The 17875-nt window shown below is 41.4% G+C and overlaps 1 protein-coding gene and 1 long non-coding RNA gene across 7 annotated transcripts in view; one reads left to right on the top strand and one right to left on the bottom strand.

Moving 5' to 3' along the window:
• The window catches only part of LOC138250250 (uncharacterized), a 75275-nt gene extending 73221 nt beyond the window's left edge, over positions 1 to 2054 (top strand). The window contains exon 4 of the long non-coding RNA XR_011194915.1: positions 11 to 2054. This is a non-coding gene — a long non-coding RNA (uncharacterized lncRNA). The remainder of the gene's footprint in view (positions 1 to 10) is intronic.
• Positions 1 to 17875, bottom strand: part of EPHA3 (EPH receptor A3) — an 853173-nt gene that overhangs the window by 470657 nt on the left and 364641 nt on the right. The window lies entirely within an intron of this gene.

Raw genomic sequence — 17875 nt, 5'->3', positions numbered from 1 at the left:
CTTTTTCTAGGTCAAAGTTTCATAAACACCACCCCCCAAAATTATTGACAGTGACCACCACCAGGACCCGCTGCACATTTTAAGCACTGTTGTATTCCCTGGAGATCCCGTGTCTCGCTCGATGGATGGAAAAAGATATATATTGAAAACTAAAATCTTTTTATAGCTAAAATTTTGCAGAGTGTGTATCTTCTACTTCCCGGGAAAGAATGAGTCTCTGAAATAGCGGTGCCATTTTGTGAAAGAAGAGCTTGGGATAGGCCGAAAAAAATCAATCAGATGAGATGTCTGAGCTTCGGCTGGGATGTCAGCGCATTTGTTAAGGTTTGACTGCAAGCCTTGTCCCATTTATCTGCAGTGACTGGGCAGTCAAGCTGTCACAAGGCACGGTGCAGCCTACAGCCAGCCTCGGTTTGCCGGGGAAGTTCCATTTGAAGAAAAGGCGTTTTCATGCATCATGCCAACCCGGAGCGCACGTCACATAAATCAGGGCCAAGTCTAAGCCGCACAAGATGGAAAGTTTTGTTCTCCAGGCTGTCGGTAAACGAGAGAGTTATAAAGTGGAGCCGATGATCCCTGCACATAATCTCATGCAACATTGCACTTCAAGAGTCCGCTTTAGAGGTTTTATAATAACCCTTGAGCATTAAGTGCTTGCATTTCTTCTACGATATCTCATCCCCGAGTAAGCCATTGATCTAGCGAAATGGGCGCGCTTGAACGTGCCTTAGCGTAGCCTCGTTTTTTTAGTCCTTGAATACATCGGATATTTGCTTCCCTTTTTTTCTCTCAGGTCGGACTGGCCCTTCTGTCACTTAGTTAGTTTCCTGGAAGGTTGGTGTGAAGGGGCAGAGCTGGATAGGCTGCCACGACTCAACCATGAAAGGCCCATGGTCCCATTCTAGCAGTGATCTAAACAACCATTTGCAATGTAAAGAGTCTCACGTTTGCCCGAGTTAGAGCTATTAGCGCTGTAAATTCCTAACTGGACTTTTCTTGCCACATAAATTGAAAATGAAAAGTAAAACAGTTGACGTAAGTGAGACGATTCAAAGCGTCATGGCCACCATGAACATGAGCGCGAAGGAGAGACACAACAAGGAAAAAGAAGTTCGCTCACAGTGAAACATATCAGCAAAAGTGCAATTATCCATGTAACAGGGTCATTGTTCAAGCCAGTAACAAAACCACCCCAAGGAGAGACAAACGTAAAGCATTCCCATTGATAACAAAGGATTTTTGAAAGGCAAAGCCATGAATGAGTAATAGTGATGGGCGTGAGGTGGGTGTGGTTAAAAGCCCACCTATATATTACAACAGGTCAAAGCGCTTGCACATCTGACCTAAAAAGTATGGGAACTGTCTCTAAGAGAACAGGACAATATTCATGAGAGTAGGAGCAGAGTCAGAGACATTGCTAACAAGAACAAAATAATCTATTGTGTTATCTTTTTGCTTTCAGGTATCTGTATAATAGATAACGCATGTTAAACGAATGGATGGGAAGTGCAGTCTTTTAATTTATTAAAGCTCAGATGATTAATGCTATCACTGTAGATGTCTGGGTGTACCGTGAGAGTGACAAAATTGAAACCTTGCTGTCACAATCGGAATAGTCACTTATATATTTATACTGCTGCGAAGTCCCAGCCTGTGACAGAAAGTACTTTGAACCTGCTAGGAACCTTTATATTTGCTGATAAACCAACTGCACACATTTACAGTTCTTTCAGGTAGCAGTCACACTTGTCAGAAGACTTGTTTCTTTTCTAACTCTCTGATCCTCCTTCGTCTACACTGTACGGGAAAACACCCCCTGTGAATTCTGATTCAAGGTCAGCATTAACCATTCGGGAACAGTTGGTTTCTCACCAAAAGTATGGGAAATGATTTTGTAAAATTAACAAAACTTGGGAGTGTCAATCTCAATAGAAACTGCCCACTTAGAGCTCTGTATTTTATTTCTGTCAACCTGCAGTTTCGAGCTGGTTTGAGCATTTTGCCGAGGACTATTTTGGTTTCCAGTGTGACTCTGGTTCGACATTGCATAACAGCTACCCTGGGCCTAGGCAGAAAGGTATCAGGGATTATGAATACAAATGAGGTCAGTAAGGCAATAGTTGTTGTACAAAAGTACAGCAAATGCTAACTATGGCCATTTTTTTAAGTTGGCTAATTAGCACATAGTGGTAAAAGTGAGTGCAAAATTTAATTTGTCTACTTTTCAGGTGTCCTAGACCTGGCTTGGAGTCTCAACCTGACCCTGCTATTCACCAGGATGAAACAAGACCGTTAGAGATGGAGTCTTCTGCCTCTACATGTCCTAGGGATGGTGGCACTTTTAAGATGATGATCCTGCCCTGATTCTTATATATTATTTCGAATTATCCATACTCCATTCCTAAGTAATGGTTTCAGACCCTTATGGGGTATTATCCATACATTCCTCTGAGCGGGTGGCTGCTCGCCTGTTGCCTTTAATAATTGCCTGTAATGCCAGTTCAACAGTTAAATGGACATGGTAGATCTGTGCTGTTATTACCTAGCTCTGCAACTGGTTGGGATTAATGACTGGTGTAAATGGGGTTGGGATGACCCAGCCTATGGGTCTTACTAGGCTTTGATAGCCAGACAAGCATGCTCTACGGGGCCTGTTCTCTTGTTCTCTTATGGAGTGTACCCGGGTTGTGTTGTCCCCCTGGAGGGTGGCACTCAGATTTCTGGGCTGGGACCATCATTTTAGCAAGCTGACCCCCAAAGGGGTGTAGTTACGTCACACAGCTCATCTAGAAGGGTTTGTACGGTGAGATGGGGCTCGGCATTACCTACCTAGGGGATGTCTAGGCTGGCACCCAGGTGATTTCATTTCAAGGTTTGAAGGAGCAGTATCAGATCTTCGAAAACCAGTTTCACAATTATTTGCAGCTGCACCGGCCTTGACTGCTGGCATCCCAGCGGGCATGCAGATACCAGAATTTAGCCCCCTCCAGGCAAAACTGATAATTGGGAAGATGCAGAAAGGGACTATCTCTCTGATTTACTCTTCCCTCATCATTAATCCCAGAGTGTTTTCTTAGTCTGAGACAGATGTGGGAGGCCTGGATGGAAGAAGTTGATGACACAGATTGGGGCGAGGCTAGTCTGGCTCCAAAGGAACTGCCAATTTCCATGCACCTCAGACTGGCTCAACTCAACTACTTATGTATATGACCCCCCCAGCAGCTTAATCGGGCTCTCAGATTGACCCAGGTACATTGTTCTAGGTGTTTGTTGCCAGGAGCAGATTCTTATCATGTTGTTTGGTCCTGTCTGGAATTGGTGCCCTTCTGGGAGGAAATCAGTATTGAGCTCTCTGACGTGTTGAGCCATAAGCTCATCCTCACTCCTAGAGTGGCATGGTTGGGGTTGCTGAAATATGTTGGGGGGCTGAGGATGGAACTCACTTTTGTGGAGATTACGAGATTTGTGTCTAACTGAGAAATTGCTGGCAAGTGGAGGGCCCCATGGCGCCCCTGGTGGCAGAGGGGCATAGTGGGTGTTCTGGTGTGACCCACTGGAACAACCCATGTATGAAGCTCAGAGTTGCCATCAGAAACACAAGAAGCTCTGGTGCAGGTGGCGGGCTTACCATGGACTAGATGCAGGAAGTTATCTATTATTATATGTATTCCTCTGCTGATGTACTGCTTGACAGATCACAGTCTATTTTTTATTTGCTTTGTTGATCTGTAACTTGCACTGAAAATCAATAAAGTTGGTTATAAAAAAATCATTTAACTTGGTTGCACAGTTACGTAGTATACGGATGTAAATCACTTATGGCCTGATTGCTGAGCAGGAGGAATTAACGCATACTGCATGCATACATTTTGCTCCCGTTGATTACTGTTGGTTATATTTTTTTCTCGGGTATTACGGGTTTTGAAAGAACCAGAAAAACCAGCCCCAAAAAATCACAAGTCTCATGCTGCTTTTTTCAAAGAGAGGGAAGCATAAAATACTTCCCCTACTCATAGAAACTTCCCCTTGTCTTCCCTCATTCCCCAATACCCTCCATCACATCCCACCTGACACAGTGGCTCCTCCACACATTTTAACCCAGATCAGAGCAGGTGGTAAATATATGCAGTAAGACTGCAAGGAAGAGGGAAATCTGTGTGGTTTCACTGCTGGAAAAAGCATCATAGGTGGTCATTTTCCAGTCCATGAGGTTATCCTCGTAATAGTGTGGTTCTGGGAGGTGAACCAGATGAAAGCGGTAAAATTGATTGTGGTAAAATTGCCCTAGTACAATGCAACTCATAATTAGAGCCAAAGTGTAATGCTAAGACTATACATATTGAAAATGTAGAAACGAATTAGTTAAAAAATAATTTTGTCCTCCATTAGGGCAATATCCACTTCTCCAATCACACTCAGTACATCAAATACACTAAGCTGGATTGCGTAAGCGATACTTTAGACACAGTGAAATTTTAGATGGAAACATACCATTGTTTATATCTAGCTATGTAGCACTTAGCTCATTTTTAAGCACTCTCAATTTTGCCAAAAATGACAACTTTGATCTCATCGTATTTGAAACATGCAATTTGTAAACGTTCAGTTGTAAAAAGTGTGCTGAGTCGGATTTTGCTTAAAAGATGTCACCTTTTGAAGCTAAAACACAAGTGCGCTGTGCGGAACTGGTGACCCTGATTCTGCTGACAACGCGTTACTGGACACATCAGGATTATTGACGAGTCATGATTTGCACCACAGAAGGAGAATCACAGAGCAGCCAACAGAAGTATTTTTTAGTGTTAGAGAATCTGTATGTGGGCTGAGTAAAGGTAGACATGTTAGATGCTGGCATGCCATGGGGTCATGAATAACACACTTTCTCAATGTAACCAAGTCCATGTAACTGGAGTGTCTAGACGAATACGCTAGATACAGGCACTTGGGCCGGGTCTAACTCACCAAAAGATATATAAAAAAATCGGAAAAGGCTAATAGATGATTTAGTTTGCCATGTTTGTACTGAATGGTTTGTGCATTTTGCAAGAGTTTTTAAGTGCAGTTTATTTAATTTTTGCACACTCTGGGGGTACAAATGATGGCCCAAAATTGAATCATTACTTGCGAAAAATTGAACTATCTTTGATGTAAAACTGTCTGACGCTGGTTCAATCAGCGCCCAATAAATGCAACCTTCTTCATGTCTGTCATTGAGCTGAGGTTGCATTAACCATGGCTATTTCAAAATATCTTCACATTTTTTGTCTGCAAATTAGTTTAATTATTTTCTGTAACATCAATAATGTAGAAAAGAATCACACTTTTAAACACAAAAGCAGACAGACCAGTGCTTAACTTGTGCTACTTGTTCCCGGTGCTGAGCACCGGCACTTATTTTTGAGGGCCGGGGCTTAATAGTCTGCCTCAAGCATTTGCTTCGAGCAAAAGACACAAATGGGAAAGAAGGAGGAAAGGAAAAACGAAAAAGCGTCACAAAGGGAGAAAGTAGAAAACTGCTAGAGTGAGCTGAAGGGGCAGGAAGTGGCTTTAAATGGCTTATAGAAGCCCGAGATGGCTTCAGGATTACGCCACCTCAGTATTCCGTGCTCCTGCATTTAATTGCTGCAGCCGCGTGTTTAAGAGGAAGACTTTGGGCACCGGTACCTTTTTATTTACAAATTAAGTACTGAGACAGACGTAAAACTAACTGAATCGGAGTTAGTCCTAAGGAAATCACTTTTAAATACTAATGAGTTTGCTATCGTGTACAACTGGCAATGCAAGGGAGTAAACTGATCTTGTGGCTAAGTTGCAGAGTTGAAGTCATCTAACCATAGTTTGGACCTGACACAAAAGGTTGTATCATTCTTAATAAATCGGTTCTTCATGTGCCCCAAATCGCAAATATGTGTCTCAACAACCAACTGTACAGTGCAATGCCATAAATGTGTACCACCACTTTCCTGCCCAATTTCATGCAATAGAGCCTCAAGCGAACTCAAAACTCAATACTTTCCTCCATACAGGGCATCCTGTGCTTTGGAAAAATGTTCTTCATAAAGCTCTCTGCTGTTTCAGTGGTCGAAATGTGTGCCCTATTGATACCACGAAAAACACAAATCAGCACTCTCACATCACAGAAAAAAGATGTTGCATGCACATTGTATGCTTTTGATGGAATATTAGTTCGTTAATCCGCATTACAAAAACTTATGTTGATCCTGTACCACCCTAGAGAAATATAGATTTTTGTAAAGGTTTTACATCGCGCACCAGTAAAAGCTATATAATATATCAATTTCAAGACAGCCTCCTCGCTCAGGACTTGCGCCCTGAAAGCAGTGACGCTGTCTCCGGATTGATATATGATATCGGCTCGAATGATGTCTAGAGGCGTGCTGCACTTTTCCCACTAGCCCCACAGAGACCACAACACATGTTAAGAGTTTGCCTCGAGCCCATGAGGGGATTGTGCTGGAGCCGACCTGTCAGGCTCTGCATCCACCAAAGCACAACAAAGTCACCCAGTCTTCTGTCAAGGTCAGCGCGCGAAAGAGAGGGCTTTCTTCTGAAGGTTTACTTGGCTATGTATCCAAAGAAGAGACATTTTGGACTCTCCTCTGCCATTGTCCTCCGGGTTTGAAATGAAAAAAAATCGCTTACCCATTCACCCATATGTTGCGAGAGAATTCAATGCACAAACCCATTTATTGAGTTCAGTGGCAGGACACATTGAATAAATCAAATATAGTAGGTATTGATCACTGCATTTCTCAGACTTGTCACTTTATTGTGACTTGTATTTTAAGATAAAAAATGTGGACTGTGGCAAAGTAAACGTAACAAATACTTTTCATGCATCTTGCACCAGTATTACTATAGCCCCCGCAGCCCTTGTGGTGCGGGAGGCCCCCGAGCTCCATGGGGCCCCTAAAGAATAGTAAACAGTGCACGGGTGCACGTCTGCCTGAGAGCTCCATACTGGGCAGTGGGGCCCTCGATGTACTTTGCAAGGGGGCCCCCTCAAATTTCCCTACGCCACTGGCAACTTGGCCTAGTATACCTCATCCTTAAAAAACACAGAGATGTCTAATTGAGAATGGAGACATTCTAGCCAACCAATGATTCACTTATTCATGAAATGAGTGCTAATGGATGGCACTTCAAACATATTAACATTGAAAATAAATTGGCCTATTTACAGAGTAAAGGCACATGCACCTGAAACACATCTGTAATTGCCAGGCATTAGTAAAGACTAGGTGCATTCCCCGAACTGTTATTGTGGTGCCTGCCCATATTCAAAACTATCTGGAAAGCCCTTGGTAACAGCCCATGGTTGGAGGTAGGCGTAAACACAATTGGGGCCTTGTATTCTGGAGGGACTATACATTTGATTGACTTTCTCACTGAGCAGCATGGTTTGCCAGTAGAACAATTAATTCTTCATAGTGTGTTGGAATAGACAGCCAAATTGACATGGAGTGAAGAATACAATGAACCCCCTGTCCCCAGCGTTGCATTAATATTTGTCCTACTACCTTATTGGACATGTAGACATGGTATCACAGTGTTGTACTCAATGTTGGCCCCTGCCCTGTAAATCAATGTCTCTACAGCAAAGGAACTCTGGCATGAGGTAGTAGGGATGTAACTCACAGACAAAGAATGGGAAGGGATTTCAGCTACTCTAACGGTAAGTGGGAATGCCTGAATTTTATTTACATAATTCAAATATTTACACCAAACCTACTTGTTCCCCAGTAGAATTGCACGTATGTACCATGGTGCACCTAATCCTTGTCAAGATGCCAAGCAGCACATGCTGATTCTGAACACATGTTATGGCAATGATATGTGATTAAACAATTTTGTATGGAGATGCTTGACCTGCTCATGGAAGAGTCAGGTAAACATGTAAAAGCTAGTCTCTTGCCTGTTTGTCGGTCTGTACTCGCAGGCCAAAATACTAGGCAGCTATGTACATTTGTAGACTCAGAAATGGTGCTTGCAAAGTAGATAATTGCAATACAATGCAAGGCAAACAGGGCTCCAGGACCCCGATTGTGGTTGTACATACAATGTTCAAAAATGGCCTTGAGCTGAAATGAGGATACTCCAAAACGAGAACTGACGAGGTTCTGGCAATACATTACCTGTGCTTGGGACACCATACTGTTGGTGCTGATGGCTGAAACAGACGACCGCCCACCATGAATGTCAGGAGGGTGTCCTTTTTATTTTGATATTAATGTAGCAATTGAAACTGGGGTATGAATATGTTAGTACCAGTTTGCTGGACTGTTGTAGTCGCTGCAGAGTCACACAAAGGCGGTTGGTGTATGTGGATTGGATGAATGGGAAAGTGCAATGTTTTTTTATAACTAATTGGTGTGACACTTTAAGCACAGAAATCCACGTTTTGCAAAGAACTTTGTGGGGGAGCGGCCTTCCGCTGCCTAGGGGTTTCTACTACTTATTTATGGATCATATGATAAGCTGTTCTGTACCCAGCTATTCTGGTAGACCACAAATATCCCTCTACTGTATCACAAGCGGCTACATCACGACTTGGCAAAGGTGGCAGAGTGGAATGCAGCTGATCACTGTTGGTATTCCACTGCCAATCAATACTCCACCCTCATAGCACCGCAGGCTACATTAAAGTGACATTATCTCCACTGTCAGGCAGACACTCAAGAACACCTTAAACTATTCAGAATAGTGCTTTCTGGCTAACAGCTCCCAGCTGTACATAGCGTTAGTGCCTTACTATTGCGTTGCTGTAAATCAGGTTATTGTTGCATGATGTACAGATTGTAGTAGGAGCAATAGAGCATGTGTTACTGAAAGTTAGTAAAGATACGCCTGTCACAAATGCAAAACAGTAATCTGCAATTTCTAATTGAAAAACGCTGTGAAACATTTAAAAATGCCTTGTACATTGGTAGACAAATGAAGAGGCTAATGTGCCTATGTGGGTTTTAAATTCTGAGGAGGTCTTTTATTCACAAAAGTATGCAAAAAGGTGAGGAGACTAAAGGCCAGCTTGCTCCTCACAGGATGATAGTGAAATGTGGTAGACGGGTGCTATGAGCCCATACCTTGTAGTTTTTACACTATCCTATACCGAATTCTGAACCCTAAGCAGGTAGAAGACTTGTGACACAATGTGTCCACCCTGAATATCGACTCCTGAATATCGATGATACAGAACATTGAGGACAAAATATTTCAAATAAATTAACAGGTAAGCAAGTTTGGATTTTCTATGCCTAACTCAACGTATATGTACCTATGTGGTGCATATATCTTCAAGGTACTTAGATGTGGAGTTAGGGATCGTAAATCCATACTTCCCTATATGCACTTATGTTTGAATATTTTCTTCCTCAATATTTTGTCCTCAATTTTCTCATATGATGATATTCTGCGAGTCAATATACAGTAGTACAATCGGTACACAATTTGCAGTCATCATGAAATGATCAAAGTCCCCGATTGTTACCTTAGCCGTACTTAAGAAGCTGGATAGAGTTTGAAAGAAATTGAGCTAGTACACCACATCTGATTTATAAAGAACTAAAATGATTTTATGATGTGATTCACCTACGGATGCACTGAAAGTTTGGAATCTAGCAGTGTGCAGAGCGACCACAAGTTAAACAATGTGGAATCCGGAAATCCCCAATAACTGCACAGGGGTCAGGCTCCCAGACAGTAGCAGGTGAGTGACATCTTTTACGGCATAGTTTGGGCAGAGATATATAACCACAGGCAATTGTAGCACTCTTTGGAAAGGAACATTAAATAATGGTTCTGTATTGCAGGAGACATAAGGGAAGCAGTTTATCATTTGACGGAACCGTTTTATTCCCTTCCACAAAGATTACTAGCCTACTCAAATGCCATAAATACACATGCCTCTCTGTAACAGAGACTATACTATACACACTATTGCACATCATATATGTTTATGGGTAATATCTATCAGAATTTCCTTTTTTATATTTCTCTCTTAGATTTTTTATAGGTATGACAGAAATGATCAAGAGAAATAAAATTGACATAAAACATTCAGTTTAGACTAATCCTGATACATAAAACTATAAAGTATTCCATGAACAAGATTGTATATATTCCTGGAATATATTTACAGTGTTTGCAATAGGAATACCTTTGGGTAGAATGCAAATAAATTGTGAAAGAGGAAGTATTAATTCCAGATACTATCCCCAAAATCCAATAGAAGCGTTATTCTCCATGTAATTAATTCTTTATGCACTTTGCAAATTACTATACCCTTCATGTGCATTGCTTTTCACTTTTTACAATTAGTCTTCAAGCCCATTGGCCACTGCCTAAGCGTGATTTACATATGTTTGTGATGTAGTCAAATGTTTAGGTAGTGTTAATAATATGAGTTTATCAAAACCCATTTAGAAGTTATGGAGTAATTGTACTGGTCAATAATAATTAGGAAAATCAGAGGTAAAAAACTGCAGGTGAAAGGCATCTTGGCGCATTCAATTTATAAATTATGTAATAAAATAAAGCACTTGTGAAAATCTCATCACATGTTTTTTTGCCGTCTGAATTAAGTGTATTCGAACCAATCAGGCAAAATAACTTCTGAAAAATAATGACCTTTCTACTGTCCTCATTTAAAGGACCTTCCGACTTTTATGCAGATGTCTACTTCCATTGCTATTCTACCACATATGTATACTCACAATGTACACTGCTTTCCTTTCATTAAAACTACATTGTAACTATTGTTTGTCCTTTTCTTTACTATAACTTACAAAATGCACAGCATTTTAAAAGTGACACAGAGTATTGTTTAAACTCTGCTTGACATTCCGGAGCATCAAAAGAAAATTTTGGCTCATTTGTCTTTGTCAGTCCGAATCAGGTTCTGCTCCATGCAAATGGGCTCGACGGGAATTAATTTCTCGACTAAATCTGAACGAGGTGGAGTTAAACATGTGCTCTAAAACAAAGAGAACTCTCGCTATGTTCAGAAATCTAAAGGTTAAACTCCAATTAGAACATTGGAACGTTGGCAGCTCCATTGAAAGCAATAGAGTGCTCCGGGCTTTTACTGGCCGGTAAACGCCCGCAGCGCCAACATTCCAATCTTCTTTGTTCACAGCAGCAGCTGTGAACAAAGCCTCAGAGATTTTAATCCCCTCCGGTTCTCTGAAGCCTTTGTTTTATTTAGGAGAACATTCTTCCCTCTAATGGCAGAATGTTCTAATAGCCTTAGAACCCGCCGTAGTGAGCTCTACCAGCTATTAAAGGCCCTCTCCCTTCTTTAACAGGGGGGCGGGCCTTTAATAGCCGGTAGAGCCCGCTACAGCGGGTTCTAAGGCTATATTAGAACATTGGAATGTTGGGAGCTTCTTTGGAGACAATGGAGTACTCTGGGTTTTTACTGGCTGCTAAAAGCCCGGAGAATCAACATTCCAATATTCTTTGTTCATAGCAAAAACAGTGAACAAAATCCTCACTGAGCCCGAGGGTATTTCAATCCCATTGGGCTCTGTGAAGACTTTTTTTTATTTATTAGAAAATTCTGCCCTCTAGTGGTGGAATGGTCTAATAGCCTTAAAGCACTTCGTTGCTGGACTATACTGCCGATTAAAGTCCTGCTTCCTTGTGAAAGGCCCTCAGCATCGGCTCGGGCTTTTAATGCTGGAGTGGGCCTTTAATGTCCGGTATAGCCCGCTACAGCAGGCTCTTAGGCTATATTAACTATACACCGAATGATGTGCACTATGAGGAAACCTTTTTTTTACCTGAACTTTAGATGTGGGTAACTTCTCTCCACTGAAGAGATGGTAAAAGGCCAAACAATGACACATTTCACAGAGTCAAGTTACACAAGAAATCTAGTAACAGCATGCACAGAAACGTTTGTCGATTGTGGGCCCAGGTTCAGAAATGGTGAATTTATGTTATTATTTTTTATTCTGACGATTTCTTTTACAAAAATGTACATATTTGTCATGTGCCATCCTCTCCTTTTGCTCCCTCTGTCTGGGTACCCTTTACATCGGGAATGTGACTTTTTTCTTTTCACTTTTCACAGTTGTATGTATTACACAGTGTTGAACATTTTCAGTGTGCAGTTAAGTGCGGGGAGTTTTTAATCCAAAAGGAAATATTTGTTATCCACGCATACAACCAAATGTCACACAGACATGTTTACTCTGATTCTCTTCCAAGCTAAATTTCCAGACCTTAAAAACCTTAATATGCTGATGTATGAAAATATTTTTCTAGTTCAGCCTGTTTCAGTGATCGCTTAGTGACAGGGAGTCTTGAAGGATGTATATTATTAAGGGCTCGAGCCAAATTTTCTTGCCCGCTGATTCGGAAGGAAAGGACTGCGGGGATGAATCGCAGCTCACACCTGTCTCTTTTGAAACAAGGTTGTCGTCAATTTGTCATAAAAAAAATCGGCTGCACGAATTGTGGAGAACTGGCTAAAGGATCAATTGTTTCACATACCCATATTCATCCTTAAACAGAAAGATATGATTTTTTATATAGTGCCCTTTTGAAAAGATTATTAAATATCAAATAACTGTATTAGGAATCTGTTGACCTGGGGCGAGCCTAAGGGGAGTAGAACCTTGAGTAGTTGCTTTATGAAAATGCTTTTTGAATAGGCTTGGTGGGTATAATTTTCAAAATGTTAGAAGAAATAAATCTGCTGCTGGCAATATGTTTGTCATGTAGAGAGACCTGGAACATCGGATTCACTCATACATTCAACAGTGCACAGTAGGAACAAAGATAATTGCAGTGATCAGTAAAATTTGGAGATAACATTCTCAAAATATGTTTGGTAACATACATTCATGTGTATGTGTGCAGCCCACATTGCACAAATGCAGACATGCATGTAATATCCGTATCTTCTCCCTGAAAGACCTTGAGTTTATTGGTGCAGGAACAATTTCCAGAGGAGGGTTGCTCACTATCAATATCACGTGACTGAGTGCCTCGTTTGTACGCTCCCTGCAGCTGATATAGATTTTGAGATTGTTGTGCATTATTTTGTAAAACAAGCACATCTTTAATTTTATATGTGTTAGGAAAATCCTGTTATACCTGATATGCTGTTTATATTTCCCAGGAGGTTATTACACTTCATACATTCAAATACAGTACATTATTGATTGATTTAAAACTGCTATTCTGTATTCTTATTCTCCATCAGATATTTATAATAACTTTCAATGTTTGAACGTTAACAACCTCCTGTGAAGTATCAACAAAGAATTGCACCAGTGGGGGTTTGGTTGCTGTAGGTGGAGGCTCCAGGCAATGAATTCCTTCCGACCCCAAAATGTGATATGGAATATACGTAATATGCTATATATTCAATCATTTGCCCTGTGTCCAATCTACACTTTCACTAGTTAAAATAGCAAAATACCTCAAATTTGAGCCAGAGAAAGGAACAATTAAAAGAGAATTAGCAGAAATTGGTCAAGCGAATTTACCTGTCAAGTGAAAGTTTTTACTTGAAGGAACAGCAAATGCAGACCTCCTTGCTGTTCATTGTTCAACTGATCTCCAACATGGGTATTCGGAGGGGATGCAGCAATCTCACACCCCTACTCCCAGACCGAATTTGAGATTTATTTTATTGAACTTGGCTCTCCTAGAACGTATTGCATGCTCTTATTTAGTTCCATCTCTGCATCCACAAAAAATGTGAATGAAGAGAAAAATACGTTTAAGAACTGTGGGCCATATGTACGAACACATTTTCCCATTGACATAGAATGGGAAAAACCCTTTGCTACATCTGGCCCAGTATCACTTTGGTCAGATTTAACAAAAATGAATGAAGTTTGGCCTATTGAGCCCACACTATTTTGGAAATCAGTACAATAGTGGGATGAAAGCATAGCAATATCATCTTTAATTTCCACTTTATGCAAAAATAAACCACCAAGTACATTGGAAATATCAGCGACCTTCAATCGAATACCGTTAAACTCCATTGGTAGTCATGTTGGTCTCTCTTGACCAATCTCATTTTCACATTTTCTTAGTTCTCAAAGTTATGCTTGAATAATAATCCTCCTCAATTCCCAGTTTCAAAAAAATCTGTCCTTGATGGTATCTAGTTGGTGATCTTTTCCTCTAGTTTAAATGTCAAAATACTAAGATTCTCCTGCAAGTGCAAAGCCTCATGATGAGAATCCCCTAAAAGACGCCCTCATTACAACTTTGGCGGTCTTGTCAACAGACCGCTGAAGCCGTGGGCGCCAGAAGACTGCGAATTACGACTTAATTTGAATTTGAAATCCAACACAGTCGCCCTGGCCGACAGCAGAAGAGGGGCTTTTTCCACCGCCAGCACCATCACGCCAACAGGACTCCACCTGCTATATTACGATATGTAATATGGCTTGGCGGTTTTCCGAATAGCTCTGCAGTGCTGGTAGTGGAAAACACGGAGACCCATCCTCTCCCGGACGACCACCTTGCCGGGACAGGTAGGTGAACTGTCCAAAAGGGAGGGGGTTGGGGGGCTGTTGTGTGCATGTGTGTGGTGTGTACATGTATGTGTAGCGGTATGGGTGTGCATGAGTGTGTGTGTATATGTATGTGTGCGTGGAGGGTGTGTGTGTCTGAATGGAAGCAGATGGGAGGGGGTTATGTCAAGGTGCAAGTGAGTAGGTATGTGTATTGGGATGCGTGCGAGTAGGGGTATTTGTGTGGGTGCATGCGAGCGAGTGGGGGTGTATGTCAGGGAGTGTGTTGGTGAGTGGGGGTGTATGTCAGGGAGTGTGTTGGTGAGTGGGGTGCGTGCATGAGTTTGTTGATGAGTGGGAGTGTATGTCAGGGAGTGTTTTCGTGAGTGGGGGTGCATGCATGAGTGTGTTGATGAGTGGGGGCGCGTACATGAGTGTGTTAGTGAGTGGGGGTGCGTGTATGAAGATGTGTTAATGAGTGGGGGTGCATGTCTGTTTGTGTGTAAGTGAGTGGGGATATCTGGATGTATGAGTGCAGTTGGGGGGGTGTGTCTGCAAGTGTGTGGATGGGTGGGGGGTGTTTACAGGTGTATGGACATCTGGGGGTGCGTGTGCCAGTGACAGGATTGGGGATTCCTGACACGGGTGCATTACCACCAGAGTTTTTGTGGTGGGGTGACGCAGGTTGCCAAGTCATAATACCGCCTGTGACCTTACGGCTGCAGCTGAGCCAGCGGTGCTCACCTCCGTCCCGGCGTTCTGATCACTCTGGTGGTACTGGCAGTGTTGGTGTGGTTTGGCTTCAGCCAAACCGCCAGACTCGTAATGCAGCGGACTTTACCACTGGGTCGACTGCGTGTGTTGCGGTTTTCAGACTGCCACACACTTAATGAGGGCCTAATTCACTTGTTCAATTCTAATTTTGTTGACTGCTTAAACTAAAACAGTCTTACTGGCCTTGGATGACCTTCTCATCATCTAGATGGTCGAAGATTACTGCAGATACTATTTGTGGGAGACATGAACTCTGATCAAAGTACTAAGGCATGGCATTCAAGGAAGTTTCAATGTATTAAACACAACTTTGCTGGGCAAGACCTGACAATGATGATGATGTTTCTAGAACAGGAACCTCAAGTACTTGGAGTCCCTCAGAGACTCAAAATATTTATGGCCCTCTATCTTAGGTGAAACTTCCAATCGACTACAGGAAGCTGAAGATGGCTAAAGCAACATAGACAAACACTGGCTACACAGACTTCTTTCAAATCTATTGCACGCATATAACTTCCAGATTTAGAATTCAGTGTTCTATCAGTAAGAACTATCTGTCTTATGGTCATGGATCTTTTTTCCCATGAGGTGCTACCACAAACCACTTTTATTAAGTTCATAGCTGCAGTTTGATAGTGTTGTAAGCAGGTATTTAAGTGATTCTACTGCCACATCATCTTCTGCATAATTTAAGATTTGCCACATAATCCATCATCAATGGCATAATTTTCAGATTTTAACAAAACAAATTGTTTCTATATCAAACAGATCAAACGTTACTAAAAATTCAGTGACCCATGTTGCAGCACAGTGGAAGGCTCTTTGTCATGGTTGACTGGTTACCTCTTTGTTGCTTATTGCTCTATTTGATTGTTAAACTAATAATTGAAAAGATGAAAACTTTGCACAGACAGGTTTAACATGTATAAAAATACCAATAATGAAGTAGTACTGCAACAAAATGTGCTGCTTTTTGCCACAAAATTTGCCCTTTCTTACCGCATAATTGTAACCCTATACAGCATAATTTCGTCCTTTTCGGTCACATAATTCCAGTGGCCCTCAATATAAGTATCAGCTGCTGACCAACTTCTGTACCTATTAAAATCTCTGCCTAATAATCACATGCAAGAATTTTGCACATATTCTCCTTGAACCTTGGGCTCACACTGAAAGTATTCCTTTCTGTTCTTAATGAAGAAGGCAGAGGTCTTCTTCAAAAGGTGGCTAACTATCACCGATGACAAAATTAAGGTCCATAATGCCACTTGTTTTGGTTTGTCATGGGATCAACTTGCATTCAAGCAGTTAGAGCCAATTGATTTTACCAAAATATGAACCGATGGTACTGAAATGTACCATACCACTGGTTAATGTACACTTGGTATGTATTTGAACTCATTCCTATGAAATCCCAACAGGAAGGTTGCAAGAATGGATTCTGAATTGTAGATTCATGTGGGGCCAAGTGTTTCATATAGAATTAATGCAACATGGGTAATGTCAAGTTCCATGTCACTTGGACCAACATTCATCAGCTGGTTAGTTTGCTGCTTGTGGCTCATATGTCATTTCTATTACTGCATCAGTAACATGGCTTTCATTTGTGAACATGGGGTTGCATTCGATCAGTAAGTTATAGCTCCAGCTTCAGCATATGAGACTAACATCAGATAAGCCCGCAGAACAATGGGCAGCTGCATGTATGAAGTTGTTCCTCCATTTTGTCATACCAGATTTGACCCCTATGACATTTTTCCAAGGAATAATTCCATGCACTCTGTGACATGCTACGTATATGACTGTCCTGAAAATCCTGGAATTTATTTAAATATTTCTTCCAACTTTCAGCGTATTTACAACATATTGTATTCAAGGAAGATAATGGAAAAGAAGAACTGCAAGAATACTTCGAAATATACCACCTCCTGCATCATCAGCAATCTAGTTTCAGGCCAGCCAGCAGGGTTGGACAGGGAAAATAGTACTGGGCATCATTATAAAAGTGCCCCCATTAGTGAATTACATAGCTAAAAAGTGCCTGTGTTTGAAAATTGGGCCAGTTTTGAACTTGTACTTGTACAGTTTGAACTTGTAAAGACAAACTGTATATGTGTTTTGCGAGATAAGGAAGATCACGTGGATTTGAGCTTGCTATAGGAAATGCCTGTCTTATTATCAGGACATTCAACAACATAAACCTGCCAACCATTCATAAAACAGGAATGCCAACAGCCAAAAAAATCCTGCACACTGATTTTACAATAGGCGAGTCCCACCCTACCTGTTAAAGGTTCAAAAATTGGATTGGTCAATGTCAGAGAGAAACTCCTGATCTTCTTAGATAATAACAGAAACTCAGCTTTCACATCCTTTCATTTATGAACAGCTTAATATACTATTCACATGGGAATTCTGCTAAGAAGGCTCAAACATTCATCTGGAGCGGGTGTGTTCATAATGAACTGGTTTTAGCCTTTCCTTTTAAACTGCAGTAAAATTGTTCGCACATTGGGTCAACAGAATTCTCCTTATGTTATGTGGGAAGTTCCAGAAAGCTGCTCTTTATCTGGGCTGTAAATTAGTGTTTAGCTGCTTGC

This window comes from Pleurodeles waltl, chromosome 8 (genome assembly GCF_031143425.1).
Source record: "Pleurodeles waltl isolate 20211129_DDA chromosome 8, aPleWal1.hap1.20221129, whole genome shotgun sequence".
In the NCBI taxonomy this organism is placed as follows: Eukaryota; Metazoa; Chordata; class Amphibia; order Caudata; family Salamandridae; genus Pleurodeles; species Pleurodeles waltl.
Note: the sequence above shows the minus strand (reverse complement) of the source record. Positions and strands in the feature narration are given on the sequence as shown.